We start from the raw sequence: 19,449 nt of genomic DNA, 5'->3' as shown, positions 1-19,449 counted from the left end.
AGATTCCAGCTCCGTGTGCATCACGGCATTCGCTGAGCCATGAACAGGCAGAGCCTGGTGTTGTTTGTCTCCATGAGCTGGTTATTAATCCTTGCAGCCAGCAAGGGATGATTTTGCATTTCCTTGGCAGTATGGAGTGCTGGCAGGAGAGGAAAAGGCAGGAGTGTGGGCTCTCCCCTCATTTAAAGACAACCTGGACATGCAGCCATGGCCAGAGGCTGCTCAGCCATCCTCAGGGATGCTGGGGGGGTCTGGTCACTGCCAACACTCAGATCTTCCTAAATTAGAGGGCTGAAGTCTGATCTTTTCAGAAAAAAAAAATAAAATCAACAAGAAACCCAGCCAGCAAGGAAACCCAAGGCTGTTGTTCCCTCAGAAATCCCTACACACACAAACAAACCTGCCCACGCACACGGTGCCAGATAAATAAACAAATACAGGGAGGTTTCTTTAGTTCTCCAAGGGTTTTGCCCTCAGCTCACTGACAGAGATCAGAGCATCCCCTGGATAATGTCAATGCTTGGATCACACTCCCAGCAGGCACTGAGGGGCCTCGGGAGCTGCTCCTTTCCTCAGATGAAATATCAGCTTTGTATGACTTTGGGTTTGATTATTTCAGTTTCTGTTCAATCCTCTCCTTGTTTTCATGGTTGCTTGGAGCTTACAGGAGAGGGAGGGTGGCTGGAAATGCTCTCATCAGGTGAATGTCAGTGCTTGCAGGGTGGATTTGGAGGAGAGGGGAAAATACAACAGGAATCAAAGCACAGAAGGATCCCCAAATCTTCATGTTCACCCCATCCCCATCCCTCTGGGGTGGGGAATCCTGTGCAGGGAATCTCACCAGTGCTGCTGCACCCAGAGCTCAAACTGAGTGAACTGGTGGAGCTCCAAAGCTCCACTGAGGTTATTCAGATTCTCCCCCTGAATTGAAATATCTCCCCTGCAAGTGTTCCTTGAGGGAGTTTCACAGAGCCATGGAATGGTTTGGGTTGGAAATGACCTTAAATCTCCTCCAGTGCCACCCCTGCCATGGGCAGGGACACCTTCCACTGTCCCAGGCTGCTCCAAGCCCCATCCAGCCTGGCCTTGGGCACTGCCAGGGATCCAGGGGCAGCCACAGCTTCTCTGGGCACCCTGTGCCAGGGCCTCACCACCCTCACAGCCAAGAATTCCTTCCCAATATCCCATCTCTCCCTGCCCTATGGTACTGGGAAGCCATTCCCTGTGTCCTGTCCCTCCATCCCTTGTCCCCAGTCCCTCTCCAGCTCTCCTGGAGCCCCTTTAGGCTCTGGAAGGGGCTCTGAGGTCTCTCTGGGGCCTTCTCTAAGTGGACACCCCCAATTTGGATCTGAAAGGACATTTCTGAGATCACCTGAGTCAGCTCAAACAAAGTGCAAGACCAGGAAAAAGCAGAAGTGGTCAATGCCCAAAGCAGAGCGAGGAGGAGGAACCTTCCTGGCCTTGCACACGACATTTTCAAGGATCACAGTTTCCAGCAGCACCTTTGGAGGTGGGGCAGGACATCCATTTCCAGGGAAAGGTCTGTAAGGCCTCTCTGCCTGCGGAGATGAAGGAAGGCAGAGGATTCACTGACAGGGTTTCTGCATCCCCAGCAACCTTTGAAAAATCACCTCTGATCAGGAAGAAAGGCAAAGAAGCTCCATTAAATGGGTGAATTTTTTCAGAGCTCATGTTTGTGTCCCACAGCTCCAAGGCTGCTTTTACCCATTCACACAAGACTCCAAGATATTCCACACAATCCTTATCTTTTCTGCTTCAGTCCCTTTTATCTCCCAGGTGCAATTTTTCACTGCTTTCTCTCCTCTGACCCTGTCTGCTGCCCATGGCTGTGAATATCCCCCATCCTGCCCTCATTTGGAAAGTTCCAGGTGCTGAGCAGGTGGGCAGAGGCACCCCCTGGCTGCTGGATCTGTGTTTTAAGGAACACAAACCATCTCAGGCACTGCCAACCCTGCCCTTCCTTCAGTGCCAACACTGAAACATCTCCTGCCCTTCAGCCAGCAATTAGTTTTACTTAAAACCTTCAAAAACCGCCTCTCTTTGAGAGCTGCACCCCCAGATCAGACCTGGCTGTGATTTCTCACCTATTTCAGGTGACCAAACCTGCAGGCAAGCAAGTGATAAAGGTCTTCAGGTCTTGTGGGCTGTTTTCTCTAGAAAATACCCCCAAAAATGGTGTCTCAGGGCCTGGAGTTGGCTGCTGGCTCTGGTGTGGTTTCATTTCCTCCCAGTGTTGCTGTGTAAACACCGATCAGTCCAAATTATTCAAATCACAACTGCTGAGCGTGGAAGGAGCATTAATGAGGAAACAGAGGGAACAGATTGGTGGAGCAGAACACGTCCCTTGGCTGGAGGTTGGTGGCTCCCATCCAGCACATGCCACTCACACCCCTCCCTCTGCCACAGCCCTTGGAAACCAACCCTGCAGGGAGAGAGCTCTGGGACAGCTTGTCCAGCCCCAGGGGGCCTGGATGGACAAACCCCAGGGGATATTTCCTGTCAGGGATATTAGGCCTTTGCAGTCTGACTCCAGAATGTTTGGGGTTGGGAAGGACTTTAAAGCTCATCCCATTCCAACCCCTGCCATGGGCAGGGACACCTTCCACTATCCCAGGCTGCTCCAAGCCCTGTTCAACCTGGCCTTGGACACTGCCAGGGATCCAGGGACAGCCACAGCTTCTCTGGGCACCCTGTGCCAGGGCCTCCCCACCCTCACAGCCAGCAATTCCTTCCCAATATCCCATCTATTCCTGCCCTCTGGCAGTGGGAAGCCATTCCCTGTGTCCTGTCCCTCCATGCTTTGTCCCCAGTCCCTCTCCAGCTCTTCTGGAGCCCCTTTAAGCACTGGAAGGAGCTCTGAGGTCTCTCTGGAGCCTTCTCCTCTCCTGGTGAACACCCCCAGTTCTCTGAGGACAAGTTTCCAAAGCCCAGGACTGTGAAGAGCATTTAAATTACCATTTCCCCACCCAATTCTGGAGTACCAGAGCTGCATGTATTCATCACTGCCCCTGCCTGGTTCTGTTAGACCAGGGAGACTATGCCAGACCTGGGGAACAGGCATCCTTCCTTCCCCAAAACCTCACACAACATGGTCAGGCCTTTCTTCATCCTCATTCATGGCCTTGCAGGTGTTTAAAACACACCTGGACATGGCCCTCAGTGACCTGATGTCTTGGTTTGGAAAGACAGGAGTCTGCTAAGGAAGGCAGGAGCCTCCCCTGAAATGGAGAATGTAAACCCTCCCCACCCTTCTGAACTGCTATAAATTTTAAATTAAGGGGGCTCTCAGGCAAAAATATGGGAGCAGGGAATAACTGTTCTTTAATAGGGAAAAGAAAAAAATAAAAGGATCAAATAAACAATGCAGTGCACTAGGACAACACTGACAGAGTCAGAACACAACCTGACACCCTGTTGGTCAGGGTGCTGGCAGCAGTCCAATTGGAATTGTGGCTGCAGCCCTCCTGGAGTATCAGGTGTGGTTCTGCTGGAGCAGGGATCCTGTAGAACAGGGGTAGGCTTCCTCTGAAGATCCCCTGGAAGAAAGAGGCAGCTGCTGTTCCTCTGGGGAATCCAGTGGAGAAGCTGTGCTGGTGTTCCAGGATCTCCAGATTATATCCAGGTAGGAATGCTTGGCTCCTCCCTCTGGGCTCACCTCTCCCAATGGGATGCTGTAGTTCTTATCAGCCATGCAGTGACATTCAATAGCCTGTTATCAGCAGATGTCCCCTCCTGAGGGAGTAGTGATTGTGATCACTCAGAGAGAGATAAGGAAAACTGCCCACTTGACAAAAGATAATCTGCCATACAGATGGCAATAGAATACATCTTGCATTGCAATCTGGAACACCCGATTTAATTAGACCTGCCCTGATCAAGGCATGGGATGAGATGAGCTCCGTTAATTCCTTCCAACCTGAATTATTCCACAAGTTTAAATTGCTGCTGTGGTTTGTATTAATAAAATAACTACTACCAGCCACCAGGCCAGGAACAAACTCTCACCCTGGGGGCTGCATCTGGTGGTTGGTTTCTTTTTAAGATAAACTTTTCCAGATCATTTTTGAGCCTCAGTGACACCAAAACCTGGAATAAATGGGAACCACTCACACAGAAAGGTCCTGGCAAAGCCTTGCAGGAGGCTCTTCAAAGGTGGGAATGGGATCTCTTGGGAGCTGCTCAGATTCAGCAATTTTCATATTTGAGCAATTTTGCAAAAGCAAAGCAGGTGTTACAGGTGGAAAGGGTAAAGTGAATTCTGAGGAGGGGCAAATTCACATTTTTCCATGGAAACCTCTTAGTCTATGGAGAAAGCCAGACAGAAATCACCTGCACCCATTCCTGTATCCCACTGCAGCATGAACTGAAGCTTCAAGTCAGTCCCTGAAGTTGATGTTTAAACTACCTGGAAAATATCCCAGACATTAAACACTTGGAGCTGCTACAATACGGTCAGAATAAGAAAAATTACACTTGGCAAGGGAAAGAATGAACCCATCAATCTCCTGCCTCAGGAAGAGCAATTTTAAACCATCAGGGGCAAGAATTTCAAATTTGGCTGGAGCACCATGAAACGCTGCACCCAAGGTGTTTGGGTTTCCCTCCTTGCTTTGCAGGAAGTCCTGTTTTCCACCTGTCTGGCCCAGAAAAGTGGAAAATCCGGGTGTTCTGCATTGTGGCCCTCCTTCCTTCTCCTGTGCAGTATGAAAGGAGGCAGTGTCCCCATCCTTGCTTCAGAGGCGGCAGCATTTTGGAGGGACAGGAGCCAACGCTGTGTCCAGGAGCTGGAGGAGGTGTTGGTATTTCCCAGAGACTGACTGGAACCCTGTTTTCCACCCAGGCTCAACTCAGCTGGGAAAGTGCTTAAAAATGGACTCACTTCCCAGAAACGGGGCAACTCCCTGCTGCAAGGTGCTGCTCCTGCTAAAGGCTGATATGAAATTGTTGGGATGCTGGATTATTTTGTGGCAGTGAAATTCAGTGTTGGCGAATGAGCAGAAGGAAACAACAGATAAATTCAGGAATATTTTGAGGCACAGCCAAATCCTTCCTGGTGAAGAATATTTTAACTTTGCCTCCTCCTGTTGTAACAGAACAAGGGGGGATGGGTTTAAACTGAAAAAGGTTGATTTAAATTAGATTAGATTAGGTATTTTTTTACAATGAGGGTTGTAAAACACTGGCAAAGGTGAGAAGCTGTGGCTGCCCCATCCCTGGAAGTGTCCAAGGCCAGGTTGGACAGGGCACAGAACAACGTGGAAGATGTCCCTGCCCCTGGCAGGGTTTTTGGGCTGGATCACCTTTAAAAGAGTCATCCCTTCAAATCCAAACTATTCCATGATTCCACAATTCTCTGCAATCCATTCTCCAGCTCTGTATGCCTTGCCTGGTCTGTTCCTATTAACAAGGCTTTGTGGTTTGTCTTTATAGGGATAATGTCTCCCAAATGAGACATCTGAATGTTCTCAGCTGTGCTTGGCTCCTGAGAGTGGTGAGATCAGTTCATGCAGCTCCAGAGATTCCTGTGCCTCCTCCTGGTTTCCCACCACAGAGGAAACCAGTCCCATCCCTGTTCCCATGCACCTGATTTCCATCTGCCCAAGTAGCTCTTTGCACTGGAGCTAAAACAAGGTTGGGATTACATTTGCAATTCCCAAATGTCCTCCACTGATGGCTAAATAAATCCCTGGGGTTAGCAAGGATGTTCTCCAGGTTGGTGCAGGCTCCTCTCCACCAGTCAGACCCTGCACCCACACCAGTGAGGTGGGTCAGGGCTGCCCCTCAGCCTCTAAAACCTCAAATCAACCCCTTTCAGATGCAGACACACAAGAAATCCTTGGATTTTGTCTTTCCCGCAAACTTTCAGGAGTCTTTGGCCCTGGGAGCACGGTGGGTTGGTGGAAATTAAGCTTTTAGGAGCTATGGGGTGTTGTTAAGGTCAGAAAAGGGGACCTTTTCCAATGGGATGGATTTTGGGAGGGAATTTGGCCCACTGATCCCATCTGATGTAAGTCTGGCATGAAGCAAACCCTTCCCTGCTCAGGGACCCACCTTCCCCACCAACACCACACGGCAAAGGTGGCCCGAGGAGCCTTGGCCTTCCACCAAGTTAAAGGGCAAAGAGAGGAGGGATTGCTGCTCTCCACCATGAAATGTGTCCTCAGGCAGGTCCTGATCTCATTGAGGCTGACCCTGCTCATGGCAGGGGGTTGGAGTAAATGACCTTTAAAGGTCCCTTCCAACCCAAGCCATGCTGGGGCTCTGTGAGAGCCTGGCTTGGCCAAGGGAGCTCCACATCTGAGAGCCCACACAGACCAGCCATGGGGAAGCAGTCCTGGTTCCCAGACTCCCTACCATCCTTCCCTTCAAGACTTGAGGCAAAACCCCTTTGTTTTGCGTGCAGTGGGATCAAAACCATGTGAGGAAGTGTCACAACCTGTTGTATTTGTTCCCAGATGTGGGAAGGAAAATGATTAAGGCTCCCAGATGAAGGAAGGAAACAATGAATCTGACTCCATGTTCTTAGAAGGCTAATTTATTATTTTAAGATACTATATTATATAAAAGAATACTTCACTAAACTATACTAAAGAATAGAGAAAGGATACAGACAGAAATCTAGAAAGATAATAATGAAAAACTCGTGACTCTTTCCAGAGCCTAGACACAGCTTGGCCATGATTGGCCATTAAGTCAAAACAATTCACGGCAGACACCAATGAAACAGTCACCTGTTGGCAAACAAAGTCCAAACACATTCCAAAGCAGAAAAACACAGGAGAAGCAAATCAGATCATTCCTGTTTTCATTTTTTTCTGAGGCTTCCCAGCTTCCCAGGAGAAGAAATCCTGGGAAAAGAGATATTTCAGAAAACGTGACAGTGAAAACAACGCAGCTGGAGATGTCCATGGTCTGCCACATCCATCTCCCAGCCTTCAGAAGCCCTCTCTGCTGACACAAACACAGTAATGACCCCCACTCCATTTGCACAGAGCTTTATATAAGATTTATATGGGACTTCACCTCCCATCAACCCCACATTCCCTGAAGGAAGCGTGGCAAGGACCCAGAGCTCCTCAGAGGGCAGGACACAGTTCATTAGCGTGGAATTGCAGGACCAATTACAGCAGAAAAGCTGAAAGGAACCGAAAGAGAAAGGTCAGCCCCAGCCTCCAGCTGCCAGGTCATGTCCAGTGTGTGGAAATGCAAAGGGAAGTCTGATGGCTCCAGGAAGGGTAATTAGCTCTCAGTGATGAGTGGGAGACTGGGGACAACGTTAGTGCAGCATAAATCATCTCCTAAACAAGCCTTGTTTATTTATTATGGGCTCCCATGACCTGTGCCCTGAACTTCTCCCCCTCTGCTCCCTTATCCACTCATCTCTGGGTTTTTCCTGGCTGGGTGGAAGGCTGTGGGTTGGCAGGCCCTTCAGAAATGCAGATAAGGAGATCTGCAAAGTGCCTTGAGAGGTTTTTCCAATTATTTCGCTGCCCTGAGGGAGCAGAAATTACACATAAATCCAAGCTGGCAGCATCCACGTGAGGGTCTCAAGTTCCACACCCCTATCGTGTCCATCACCTTCTGCCCCAGCCGCCCTGGGGTTCCTGTGCCACAGGCTGAAGAATCCTTTTATCCCTGCTTGGTTCCATGGCTGCACATCCTTATCTCTGTCCTTCCACCCCAGGATGATGCTTGTGCTGTGGAGCGAGGATCACAGAATGGTTTGGATTGGAAGGGACCTTAAAGGTCATCCGATTCCACCCCCTGCCATGGACAGGGACACCTTCCTCTATCCAGGTTGCTCCAAGCCCATCCAACCTGGCCTTGGACACCTCCAGGGATGGGGTAGCCACAGGCTTTATCAGAATTCTCCACCCAAACCCTGCAGGTGGCATCAGGAAAATCCTCCTTTTCCCCCCAAAAAGCCCATTATTTTCAGTCCACCACCCCCTTGTGCACAGGTACAGGGAGTGTTTGGGTCAGTGGGATTCATCCTGGCCAAAGCTCTGCCCAAAGCTTGGGGTGAGCAGGTACAGAGCAGGAGCACAGCCCTGAGCCTGAAATTAAATCAACTCTTTAATTATGCCAGGTTTCTCAAAAAAGGGACAATTTCTAGGGAATGTGCTTAAATATATATATATTTAATGAACACCTTGAAGCAAGCAGGGGATAGTGAGACATCTGAGAGCAGAATGAGGGTTGTCCAAGGGGTTGGGATTGGAGCAGGATGGGCTTTTGGTGGTGCTGGGGGAAAGTGACTTGTCCCCTGCTCCGTCTGTCCTGTGAATGGGACACAAGGGTCAGCCACGGGTCAGCTCTGCCCTAAACTATGCAGATACCCTATAAATAGATGCAGTTTCCTGCTAGAGCCTGGTTGCTGCTGTTTCAAGCCAGATCTTGATGCTGGAGTCCCCAAGGAAAGTGGAGGGTGACCTGGAACAGGCAAGAGTGGCCCTCAGTGCTGCCCAGGTGACCCCAGCACCAGCTGTTCCCCAAGGCAGAGCCCCTGCCATGGTGCTGGGGAATCCAAGTCTTTCTGGGATTGAAGACAACTCATCTCCTTCTTGCTGAGATGTGATAATTCCCTGTCTTTATTCCCTTTAACTTGCTGCATCTCCCTGGAAGAAGAGTCCTGATGAAAGGTCAAGTGCCTGTCTTATCCAAGAAAGGGAATTCCTTAATCTCCATCCATTTTTTAAAGTAGCCCAGAGAATTACTTGCCAGGTTTAGTTGGCTTTGAGCAGCCTGGGGTAGTGGAAGGTGCCCCTGCCCATGGCAAGTGGTTGGAATGAGGTGGTTTTTAATGGTCTCCTACAATCCAAAATGTTCTGTGATTCTGTGATTCCACCTTGGAGCAAGGATGTCACCATCATATTTTCTGAAAAATCCCCTTGCCCAGGACTCTTCTCCTGGGAAGCAGAGAAACCTCAGAGAAAAAGGAAAACAATAATTATCTCATTTGCTTCTTGTGTGTTTTTCTGCTTTGTAACGTGTTTTGGACATTATTTATCCAACAGATGATTGTTTCATTGGTGTCTGCTGTGAATTGTTTTGACTTAATGACCAATCACCATCCAGCTGTGTCAGAGCTCTGGAGAGTCACAAGTTTTTAATTAGTATCTTGTTAAGCCTTCTGTATGTATCCTTTCTCTATTCTTTAGTACAGTTTAGTATAGCATAATGTAATATAATGTAATAAATATAATATAATATAATATAATATAATATAATATAATATAATATAATATAATATAATATAATATAATATAATATAATATAATATAATATAATATAATATAATATAATATAATATACATAACACAATATAGCACAATATAACACAAGATTGTAACAAATTAGCCTTCTAAGAACATGGAGTCGGATTCATCATTTCCTTCCTGCCACGGGGACCCCAGAAAACAACCACACAAGGATTTGGGAATGGGAGCTCTCCTGGCAGGGCTTTGATCACCCCCAGACCCACAAGAGCATTGGCAGCACAAATCTCACTGTGAGCCCTTCCTGCTGCTGGCCCTGGCTCTCCTCTCTGCTCTGTGCTCAGCTGAGGTCAGGGGGAGAGGATTGTCCTCAGACTCAACCTCACAGTTCATCTGGCTACCAAAAACATCCTGCCCTCCTGTACCTGCCAGTTTTTCCCACTGGCACTGTGCAGTGCGATTTCCACCAGCAAAAAAAGGGAGACCTCAGGCTGGAGAGGGCCTTTGGTCTCCAGCAGTCCTTGGCCAGGCCTCTCATGGAATGGTTTGGGTTGGAGGGGACTTCAAAGATCATCCAGTGCCACCCCCTGTCATGGGCAGGGACACCTTCCACCATCCCAGGTTGCTCCAAGCTGGCCTTGGACACTTCCAGGGAAGTCTTATAAATGTATAAACAAAATATCCCCAGCACAACTAATTCAGAATTAGAGTTCTGGGAGCCAAGGCACTCTGCAGGTGCCACTCTCTGCTGCAGCTCAGTCTGGGTTAAACTCAGCTCAAACTGCTTGGTTTTCACAAAGCCATTCATAGACTAAAATTTGAGGGCTGGTGCCTCTGACCTCAGAATGCCAGGGAATTTGTGCTCCTTTTTTGATTGGGATTGGGGTTTGAAGAAATGAGTGCTGCTGCACCCAGACCTCATAGAAATCGCTGGAGCCATTTTTAGGCTATGAATGGCTCTTAAAGAAGAGCTTTGAGATACTGAACTGCCCCTTTTCTGCCCAGCTGTGCTTCTAACCCATCATTTTCTATATCCAGACACACACAAACACAGCTCTTTGTCCCCTCCAGATGAAGCCTGGCTTTGCCTGAGCAGCTGGGGCTCAGTGCTTTTCTCCCTGTGACCTGTAAATCCATGAGCACTGTAGCTGAGGAGCTCCCTCAAGGTGACACAAAGACCCTTTGCCTTCTCCCAGCTCCTGGCACAGCTTCCACACTGATCAAGTTGGGTTTAAGACCCCTCAGACAGCCCAGGCTCTCCCTAGAGCCCTTTCCCTGAAGGTGGCCACTCTTAAATCACCACCCCATGCACTCAAAGTCATCCTCAGTGTCCCCCAAGGTCCCCATCCACCCCTTACTCCCCTCCTCCCTCCTCAATCTGCTCAACTCTGAGCAAAACCACTGAAAAGGAAAGCGTGTTCCCAGCTCCAGCCCACAGGGAGAAGGTCTGGAGAGCTAATTATAAACTCCTGCATCAGAGCCATCAATAATTCAGGGAGCTGAAATGGAGCTGGAGAGGAGTGGCAGGACAGGGCCCATTCAGTGCCTGAAGCACCCAGGGTCAGGGTGGCCAAATCACTGGGAATTAGTGGGATGCAGCTCTGCCACCTCTGCATTTCCAGGGCCAGACACCAAATTCAGGCTCCCCATTCCTCCTCCTGCTTCACTGGCAAGTGAAGCTGGCAGGATCCTGCCTTTCTCTGGTTTTCAAGCCACCAAACTCCAGGTTTCCTCCCAAAAAAAGATACAAGTCCCATTCACCACCTCTTCCCACACTCAGCCCTGCACTTCTCTCTGCCCTGGGTGAGATTTTGAATTTGTTAGAACGGGGTTTTATCCATGAGTTGGGGTTGGAGTATCCATATGGCCAGAAATGTTTCTCTCTTCCCATCCTTGAGACACTGGGCTGGGGCTGCCACATCTTCCTGAGCATCCCTTAAATTCAAGAGGAAGGAAAACTGGAAGGAAGAAGCCTGAAGCTGAAGTTAAAACATCACATGGGGTGTATTTTGCTAAATTGTGAGTTCGACCCATCCTTGGATGCATTTCCCATCGGCTGAGCTTCTGTGTGGACTCAGCAAAACAGAGGGACTGCATTTGTTGAGGCAGGTAAAAATGGGATGTGGGTTCCTCATGCCACAGGGGAAGGGACAAGGGGACACCCCAGCCACAGCACAGAGCACTCCATGCAGTTAAAACTCCAGGAAAAACTCACACAGGGCTCAGAATTATTGTCCTGACCACCCTGGGATGTGTCTCCATCCTGATTTAGCCACTCTGCCAGCTGCTAGAAGGAAAATTAACTCTATCCCAGCCAAAACAGCTGGAACCAAGGATCTTAGAGCTTTTCCAAGCTGTGATTCTATGAAACAAGGACAGTCTCCAAAAATTAGGGCCCTGACATGCTCTGAACATCCTCAAGTGTGTCTGGGACCAGCTCCAAAGGGGTAGCTGTGTAATTTGGGGGGTCCCTGCAGGAGTGAGGTCTGTTCCCTGCAGCTCTCCCAGCTCTCAGCTGAGGCTCTGGCTCCCTCTCCTGACTCCTTTTACCGGTCCAGCCATCCTCTAAAAGCTGGTGGGGGAGGCACTGGAATTGCTTTTCACCCATCAGATCCAGGCCAGGGGCACAAACAAAACCTCCGAGTGGCTCAGCTGTCCCCAAAATCCAGTTGTGGAGATGGTTCACCCACTGAAGTTTCTGAAGGAATAACAGGGTGCAATGTGCTTCCAAAGCTCCTCCAAAAAACCCTGTTAAACCTGTTGGACCACATCAAAATACCACCAGCACCTTGCCAAGCCTTGCATTTTTGGGACAAATCCCCCAGACCTACAGTGAGAGCCTCCCATGTCCATCTCCTCCCAGTGTACCTGTGCTTTAATGTGGGACAGATCCTTTTTGCTTCTCCAAGCCCTGGTGTCCATCCCATATCCTGGGATGGCTTCCGTGCCCTCCTAATTCCAACAAAATCCGTGCCAGGCCACCTCCAGATCATCCTTGGGAAGGTGGAACCAGGAGAGCAGCAGCAGCAGCAGCAATGAGGCAGAGGAGGGAACATCCCAGAGCCAAGCCTGGGGTGCAGGAAAGGGATCCTGAAGGATATTTAGGAGGGGGGACATGCATCATGGGGATAAATACATTTAAAGAGGAATTAGTGGCTCCAGGAGCAAGGAAATCCTCTGGAAAACAAAAAATTACCTTGCAAGGCAGTGTTTGGTCTCTTCGTGACCAGGCTTGTCCCCTCTGGGGGTGACAACAACAATCCAGAGCTCAGTCCTGCCCTTGTCCCTGTCCTGGATGTCCTCTGTGCCCATGCCCTGCTCCTCTGACAGGCTCAGGATTGCACCAGCAGATGGCAAGACGAGCCCACATTTTGGGATTAAAGTAACCACGAGTGGGAGAGAAATGTGGGAGCCACTGGTGCCAGAGTGGGGCTCCTCTTGTGTCTCATATGGGGTTCAGCTCACCCCAGGGCATCTCTCTCACTCCCTCCAGCTGCTACTGCCTCAAATTTTCCATATATTTGGCATTTTTTTGTTTCTCTACCTCTCAGTGAGGTAAATCCTGGGGTGCAAACATTGCTAGGGAAGGGCTGGTGGGCAAATGGAATAACACCCAGGTGTGTAATGCTTCATTTCCATGGGAAGAAGGCTGGAAAATATTTGTAGCATGGGAGGTTGGGAGAGAAAAAAGGGGAATGGCCAGGTTTCAAGACCTTTAGGAAAAAAAAATTAAAAAGCAATGCTGGTCCCATGGATCCTGTCCCAGCAGAACACCTGGCTATGGTCCCTGCCTGAATTTGACCTTCTTGGGAGAGATTTGGTTCCCATCCCACCACTTCCCATTCCCATTATTGGGAATTAATTGAGATTTATGTCAAGAAACTCTTTCCTCTCTCTCTCTTTTCCTGTCTCCCATTCCTCCTGTTTATTCTATGATTCCATGATTCTGTGATTCCATTAAAATAACAACACATTTGAGGAGGGGAGAGCTGCTTTCACATAAATGAGTGTATCCCAATTGTACATAACTACCATTTTCTTTTGAAAATATTAAACAATCAAATATCCAAACAAAATCCTGTACCGGGAGAGTTTTGATGATTCAAAACCTTGCCTGCTGATGTTGTCATGTACAAGGTCCTCAAAATCCAGGGTGCAAGGGAGAGAGGATGTGATAAAGCAAAGCAGATTTTTGGCCTGGGCTCAATGAGTGAGGATGGAGAATCCTCCACCTTCTCCCTTCTTCAAAATCATTCTTTGAGCAGTTTCTTTAAGTTTGAAGAAGAATCCTGGGTCAGATGTTTCTCTGACACCAAGCTTGGACATGGAAAAAACTTTTCATAGAATCCCAGAACAGGTTGGGTTGGAAGAGAACTTAAAAAACGACCCAGTTCCACCCCTTACCATGGGCAGGGACACCTCCCACTATCCCAGGCTGCTCCAAGCCCCATCCAGCCTGGCCTTGGACACTTCCAGGGATCCAGGGGCAGCCACAGCTTCTCTGGGCACCCTGTGCCAGGGCCTCCCCACCCTCACAGCCAAGAATTCCTTCCCAATATCCCATCTAGCTTTGTCCTCTTTCAACTTAAAGCCATTTTGTGTGTTCTGTCCCTCCATACCTTGTCCCAAGTCCCTCTCAAGCTCTCATGGAGCCTCTTTAGGCACTGAAAGAGGCTCTGAGCTCTCCCTGGATCCTTCTCCAGGTGAACAACCCCAGCTCTTCCAGACTTTCTCCAGAGCAGAGGGGCTCCAGCCCTTGGAACATCTTCTTTCCAAAGACTTCTCCTGCCCCAGCAGTGCTGCTTGCCCCAGGCACACCCCAAATTTCTGCAGCTGCTGCATCTTCAATGCCCCACAGCACAGCAACCTCCACCACCTCCCCTCCAGCCTCCCAGCCAAACCAGCTCCAGTTATTTAATGGCTTCTGGGGAGAGGACAAGTTAAGCCTCAAATTAAACTTTCCACTTCAACAGGCACCTCAGCAGGATGGAGACCCCTGCCCTGGCCAGACAAGTAAAGCTGTGTCTGGCTCCAAGTGTCTTGGAAGAGATGGAGAGGCAGCTTCTGGTGGAGTGGCAGGTGGCTGCCATGGGGAGGGATTTGGGAACTGGCAGGAGAGAGGCACAAGCCTCCAGCCCAGCAAATATCTGATCCTCAGCCATGGAAAAAAAGCCATCACTAAAAAGCATCAGCCGGAGCCGTGAGTGGAATCTTCTTGGCAGTAATGGAACAGTGTTGGAAGAGCATCCAGGCTTTGAGCTCAGTGTGAGCGGCTCTGTTGTCACTGCATCATCATCATCATCATCATCATCATCACTGCATTCAGAGTCTGAATCAGGGCTGAAAACTGAAATAAGGCCTTTCAAACTGACAGAGGGCAGGGATAGATGGGATATTGGGAAGGAATTCTTGGCTGTGAGGGTGGTGAGGCCCTGGCACAGGGTGCCCAGAGAAGCTGTGGCTGCCCCTGGATCCCTGGAAGTGTCCAAGGCCAAGCTGAACATTGGGGCTTGGAGCATCCTGGGATAGTGGGAATTGTCCCTGGCCATGGCAGGGGGTGGAACGAGATGGTCTTCAAGATCTCTTCCAACATAAACCATTCTATGGTTCTACTATTTTAATGTGGGTTTTTTAAATAATTAAATTACAATTTATTTTATTTGCCTCCATCCAACAGCTTGGGGGCTGTGGACTGCAGTTCCTCCATGGATCCCAGCCTAGCAATGCCTTCTTCCTCCTGTGCACAGCCCTCCTCCATCACAACTCCCTTTACACCATGGCTGTCACCTCTGGAAAAACAAAACCTCCCCGAAGCTCCCCAGGCCCTTGCACAGAGACATTGTCCTGAGAGGGCTGTGGGGTATCCCCAGGGACTGAGGTGCCACCATTCCCATGGAATGCTGACCCTGATGGCCTCAGTCTCCTGCCAGCTGAGGCCCTGGGGACAATGCCAGGTCCATGTGCCCAGGCATGGGTGGGAAATGTCCCCCAGAGGCTCAGGATTATCTCAGGCCAATGGGCTTGGCTGCTGTTGCCAGGCAGGAAGGCTGGAGGTGGGAAATCTGCTCCTGGCACTGATCCTGGGACATGCTGCCAACAGAGCAAACAGCCCTGTGATCATCAGCACCCAAACGTCTGCTCTGTCACCCACGGGTGCCCAGAGGGACCTTGCTGGTTCTGGTCAAGGGACGGAGCAGCTCTTCCAGCCAGGAGGGCTGAGGGATGGATGGATGGATGTGGATGGATGGATGGATGGATGGATGGATGGATGGATGGATGGATGGATGATGGATGGATGATGGATGGATGGATGGATGGATGGATGGATGGATGGATGGATGGATGGATGATGGAGGGAAGGATGGATGGATGGATGGATGGATGGATGGATGGATGGATGGATGATGGATGGAAGGATGGATGGATGGATGGATGGATGGATGGATGGATGGATGGATGATGGATGGAAGGATGGATGGATGGATGGATGGATGGATGGATGGATGGATGGATGATGGAGGGAAGGATGGATGGATGGATGGATGGATGGATGGATGGATGATGGATGGATGGATGGATGGATGGATGGATGGATGGATGATGGATGGAAGGATGGATGGATGGATGGATGGATGGATGGATGGATGGATGGATGATGGATGGATGATGGAGGGAAGGATGGATGGATGGATGGATGGATGGATGGATGATGATTGGAAGGATGGATGGATGGATGGATGGATGGATGGATGGATGGATGGATGGATGATGGATGGAAGGATGGATGGATGGATGGATGGATATGAATGGATGATATGAATGGATGGATGGATGGATGGATGGATGGATGGATGGATGGATGGATGTGGGTGGATGGATGGATGGAAGGATGGATGGATGGATGGATGGATGGATGGAAGGATGGATGTGGATGGATGGATGGATATGAATGGATGATATGAATGGATGGATGGATGGATGGATGGATGGATGGATGGATGGATGTGGATGGATGGATGGATATGAATGGATGATATGAATGGATGGATGGATGGATGGATGATGGATGGATGGATGGATAGATGGATGGATGGATATGAATGGATGATATGAATGGATGGATGGATGATGGATGGATGGATGTGGATGGATGGATGGATGGGTGGATGGATGGATGGATGGATGGATGGATGGATGGATGGATGGATGGATGGATGGAGGTGTTGCTGTTTTCTTGGCATCTCCTCAGCCAGACAGCATATTAAAAACAGCTCAACAAACTTCCAGGTGGGCCCTGTGCCAGTTGGGGCTTTGCAAGGCCTCTGCTTTCCATGGAGGTGGCAAAATTCATGGAGAAGTGAGAGCAGAGGTGGTGGGGGGAACCAGAAGGTTCTTCACAATGTGATTTAGTGGGAATTATGGGATCCAGTCAAAGGCTGGACTGGATGATCTGAGAGGTTTGTTCCCACCTTAATGCTGACATTCCATTCCCTGTTTCTGTGATCAAACGTGGGCTTGGATGAGCAGGATCTGCACCTCACTGACCCCTCCTCCTCCTCCTCCTCCTCCTGCCACTCTCTGTTCTGGCAAATTCAGCTCTGACCCAACTTGGAATTACTTTTGTTTGTTTTATCTGTCAGCTTCCACACTACCTTGAGGTGGGGGAAAGATTGCAGGAGGAATTGGGGTTATCCCTGGTTTCCAATGTATATTTCCCTCCAACAAGGCCAAGTGTGACATCTCTTCATCCCTGCCTCAACTTCAGACCTGCTTAAACCACATCTAACCATGGAAAAACACATGAAAAAATAAATGGGCAATTTATGGACCTTTCCTCCTTTTACCTTCCCCAAAGGCAAGTGCAGCTGGGAAAAGTGTGGAAGCACATGTGTGGCCTCCAGGAGGGGGCTGGACTCAGGCAAAAGGAACATATTTTATTTCAATATTAGACACCCACACCAATCATGAATCCACACCAAATCAATTTCCCTAGAGCTGGAGCTCAGTAAACCACTTATCCCATGAAACAGCATCCTTGGGGTGGTGTTTGTGTGCAGCCAAACACACTCAGACACTCTGTGATGAGTTCCCTACAAGACATCCTACCAAAAAATGTCATTTTAGCAGTTTATCACATGTCATTTTATCAATTTAGGACATGTTGCCAAGCTGTATCTGAGCAATTATGATGTAAATTCCTGTATTTATCAAAGGAATATTGCTGTGGATATAGTGAAAAGCTGATCCCACTAAAGTAAGCATGATAATAAGATAAGTAATTTTTATAAATAAAATAGTGATAAAATATTAAAACTCAACTGTCTTAAAAATTAATTACAAATTTTGGAGTTCACATGGTTCATATTAATTTCTAGAAGATAATTTTTTCCTTAAAATTACAAGAACTAGAAAGGTAAAGATTTTTCCTAAACCTCCTAGGAGCCTCTCAGCATTACAAGGGTCCAGGAAGAAGAACTTTAAAAATGCCCCAAATCTGGGCACTTTTGGGCCACGTTGGGTCAAAGGGGATGAACTCTGGACTTTACTTTCTCTCCTCTGACTCATCCTTTTTGCAACAGCTCTGCTGGTGACAGATCTTTAACCTGGAATAGTGGAAAGGCTGGAGAGGTGTGTGATCTGTTGCATCACACAGGTGAGGTGACATCACCCTGGCAGCAACGCTCCTGCCGTGTCAAAAATCCATCGGTGTCCTTGGAGCCGGCTGTGCCCTGCCAAGAACCTCCTCTATTTTAGGATTGGTCCAAAGCTCATCAGAGAAGTTCCTGAGGATGCATTCCCAACCCAGTTTTCCATTCAGCTTCACATTCACCTGTGGAAGGGTTCACAGAATTGTGGAATCATGGAATGGTTGGTGTTGAAAGGAAATTTGAGATGATTCAGTTCCACGCCCTGCCATGGGCAGGGACAGCTTCCACTATCCAAAGTTGCTCCAAGCCCCGTCCAACCTGGCCTTGGACACTTCCAGGGATCCAGGGGCAGCCACAGCTTCTCTGGGCACCTGGCCAGGGTCTCACCACTCTCACAGCTGAGAATTCCTTCCCAATATCTCATCCATCCCTGCCTTCTGGTAGTGGGAAGCCATTCCCCCTTGTGCTTTCTCTCCATCCCTTGTCCCAAGTCCCTCCCCAGCTCTCCTGGAGTCCCTTTAGGCACAGGAAGGTGCTCTCAGTTCTCTCTGGATCCTTCCCTTTTCCAAACTGGGATATCAAAGCTCTGCTTGAGGTCAAAAGAAGTATTATCCTGTACCCTAGGTCTTTTCTACTCTGGGAGTCCATATGAAATGGGGGGAGAGGGCAGAAGACTGTCTATATTTTTGGTTAAAAAGTTTAAATCCTCTCAAAAGTGAACATTAACCTGTGTGCTGTACCTTCTCAGGAGCTCCAGGAGGCTGCACAAGGACTTTAGGGGCAGGAAAACCTCCTGAACTACTCACAGTTGCAGAAACAAGGGCAGGAGACAACTTTCTTTCCTGGTTGAGCAATGCCTAGTTGAGATTTAGCTTCCATAATGGTGCTGCTGAGGCATGAATGTCTTTTGAATTGCATCTCCACAACTCTGTGTGCCAGCTCTGAGCTGCTCTGTGTCATCCCAGTCATCCTGAATTTCCTGGGTTTGTTCCAGGAGCTGCCCCCTCCCTGCCCCTCAGCCCCAGCATGCCACAGGCACTCAGTCCCACGGGGAATTTAGGATCACATACAGTTATGGTATGAAGCCAGAAATAGCCTGGAGAGCATCTGTCTGGCCTGAGGCTCCAGGAGAAGGGCAAATGTCAGCTGATGTTCCCTAAAATAGACACAACCTGCCTGCAGCAGGGCAGGAAAGCCACCAGGCCTGGCTGAAACACAGAGTGTGGGGAGGGGGCTGCAAGGTGGGGATCCCAGCCCCTGGATTTCCCTCTGGATAACCCAGATGCTCTCCTCTCTTCACCTCCCTGGGCTCCACTTCTCTTCCCTGCAGGAATGCAGAGCTCCTGACAAACAGTTGGGAACTTGATTCCAACCTGAGGAGCAGCAGGAGGGGTTTTCCAAAAGCACAGGGGTTAATCCCCCACATCCCACACACCTTTCCACTGAGGGAAGGAGCTTCCTCCTCTTTCTGCACCTGTCTGATGTCTTAAACAGCCAAAAGAAGAAAGCAGCTCCAAGTTTCATCCGACCTGGCCTTGGACACTTCCAGGGATCCAGGGGCA

This window comes from Agelaius phoeniceus, chromosome 3 (assembly GCF_051311805.1).
Source record: "Agelaius phoeniceus isolate bAgePho1 chromosome 3, bAgePho1.hap1, whole genome shotgun sequence".
Taxonomy (NCBI): Eukaryota; Metazoa; Chordata; class Aves; order Passeriformes; family Icteridae; genus Agelaius; species Agelaius phoeniceus.
This window is presented reverse-complemented; position numbering follows the sequence as displayed.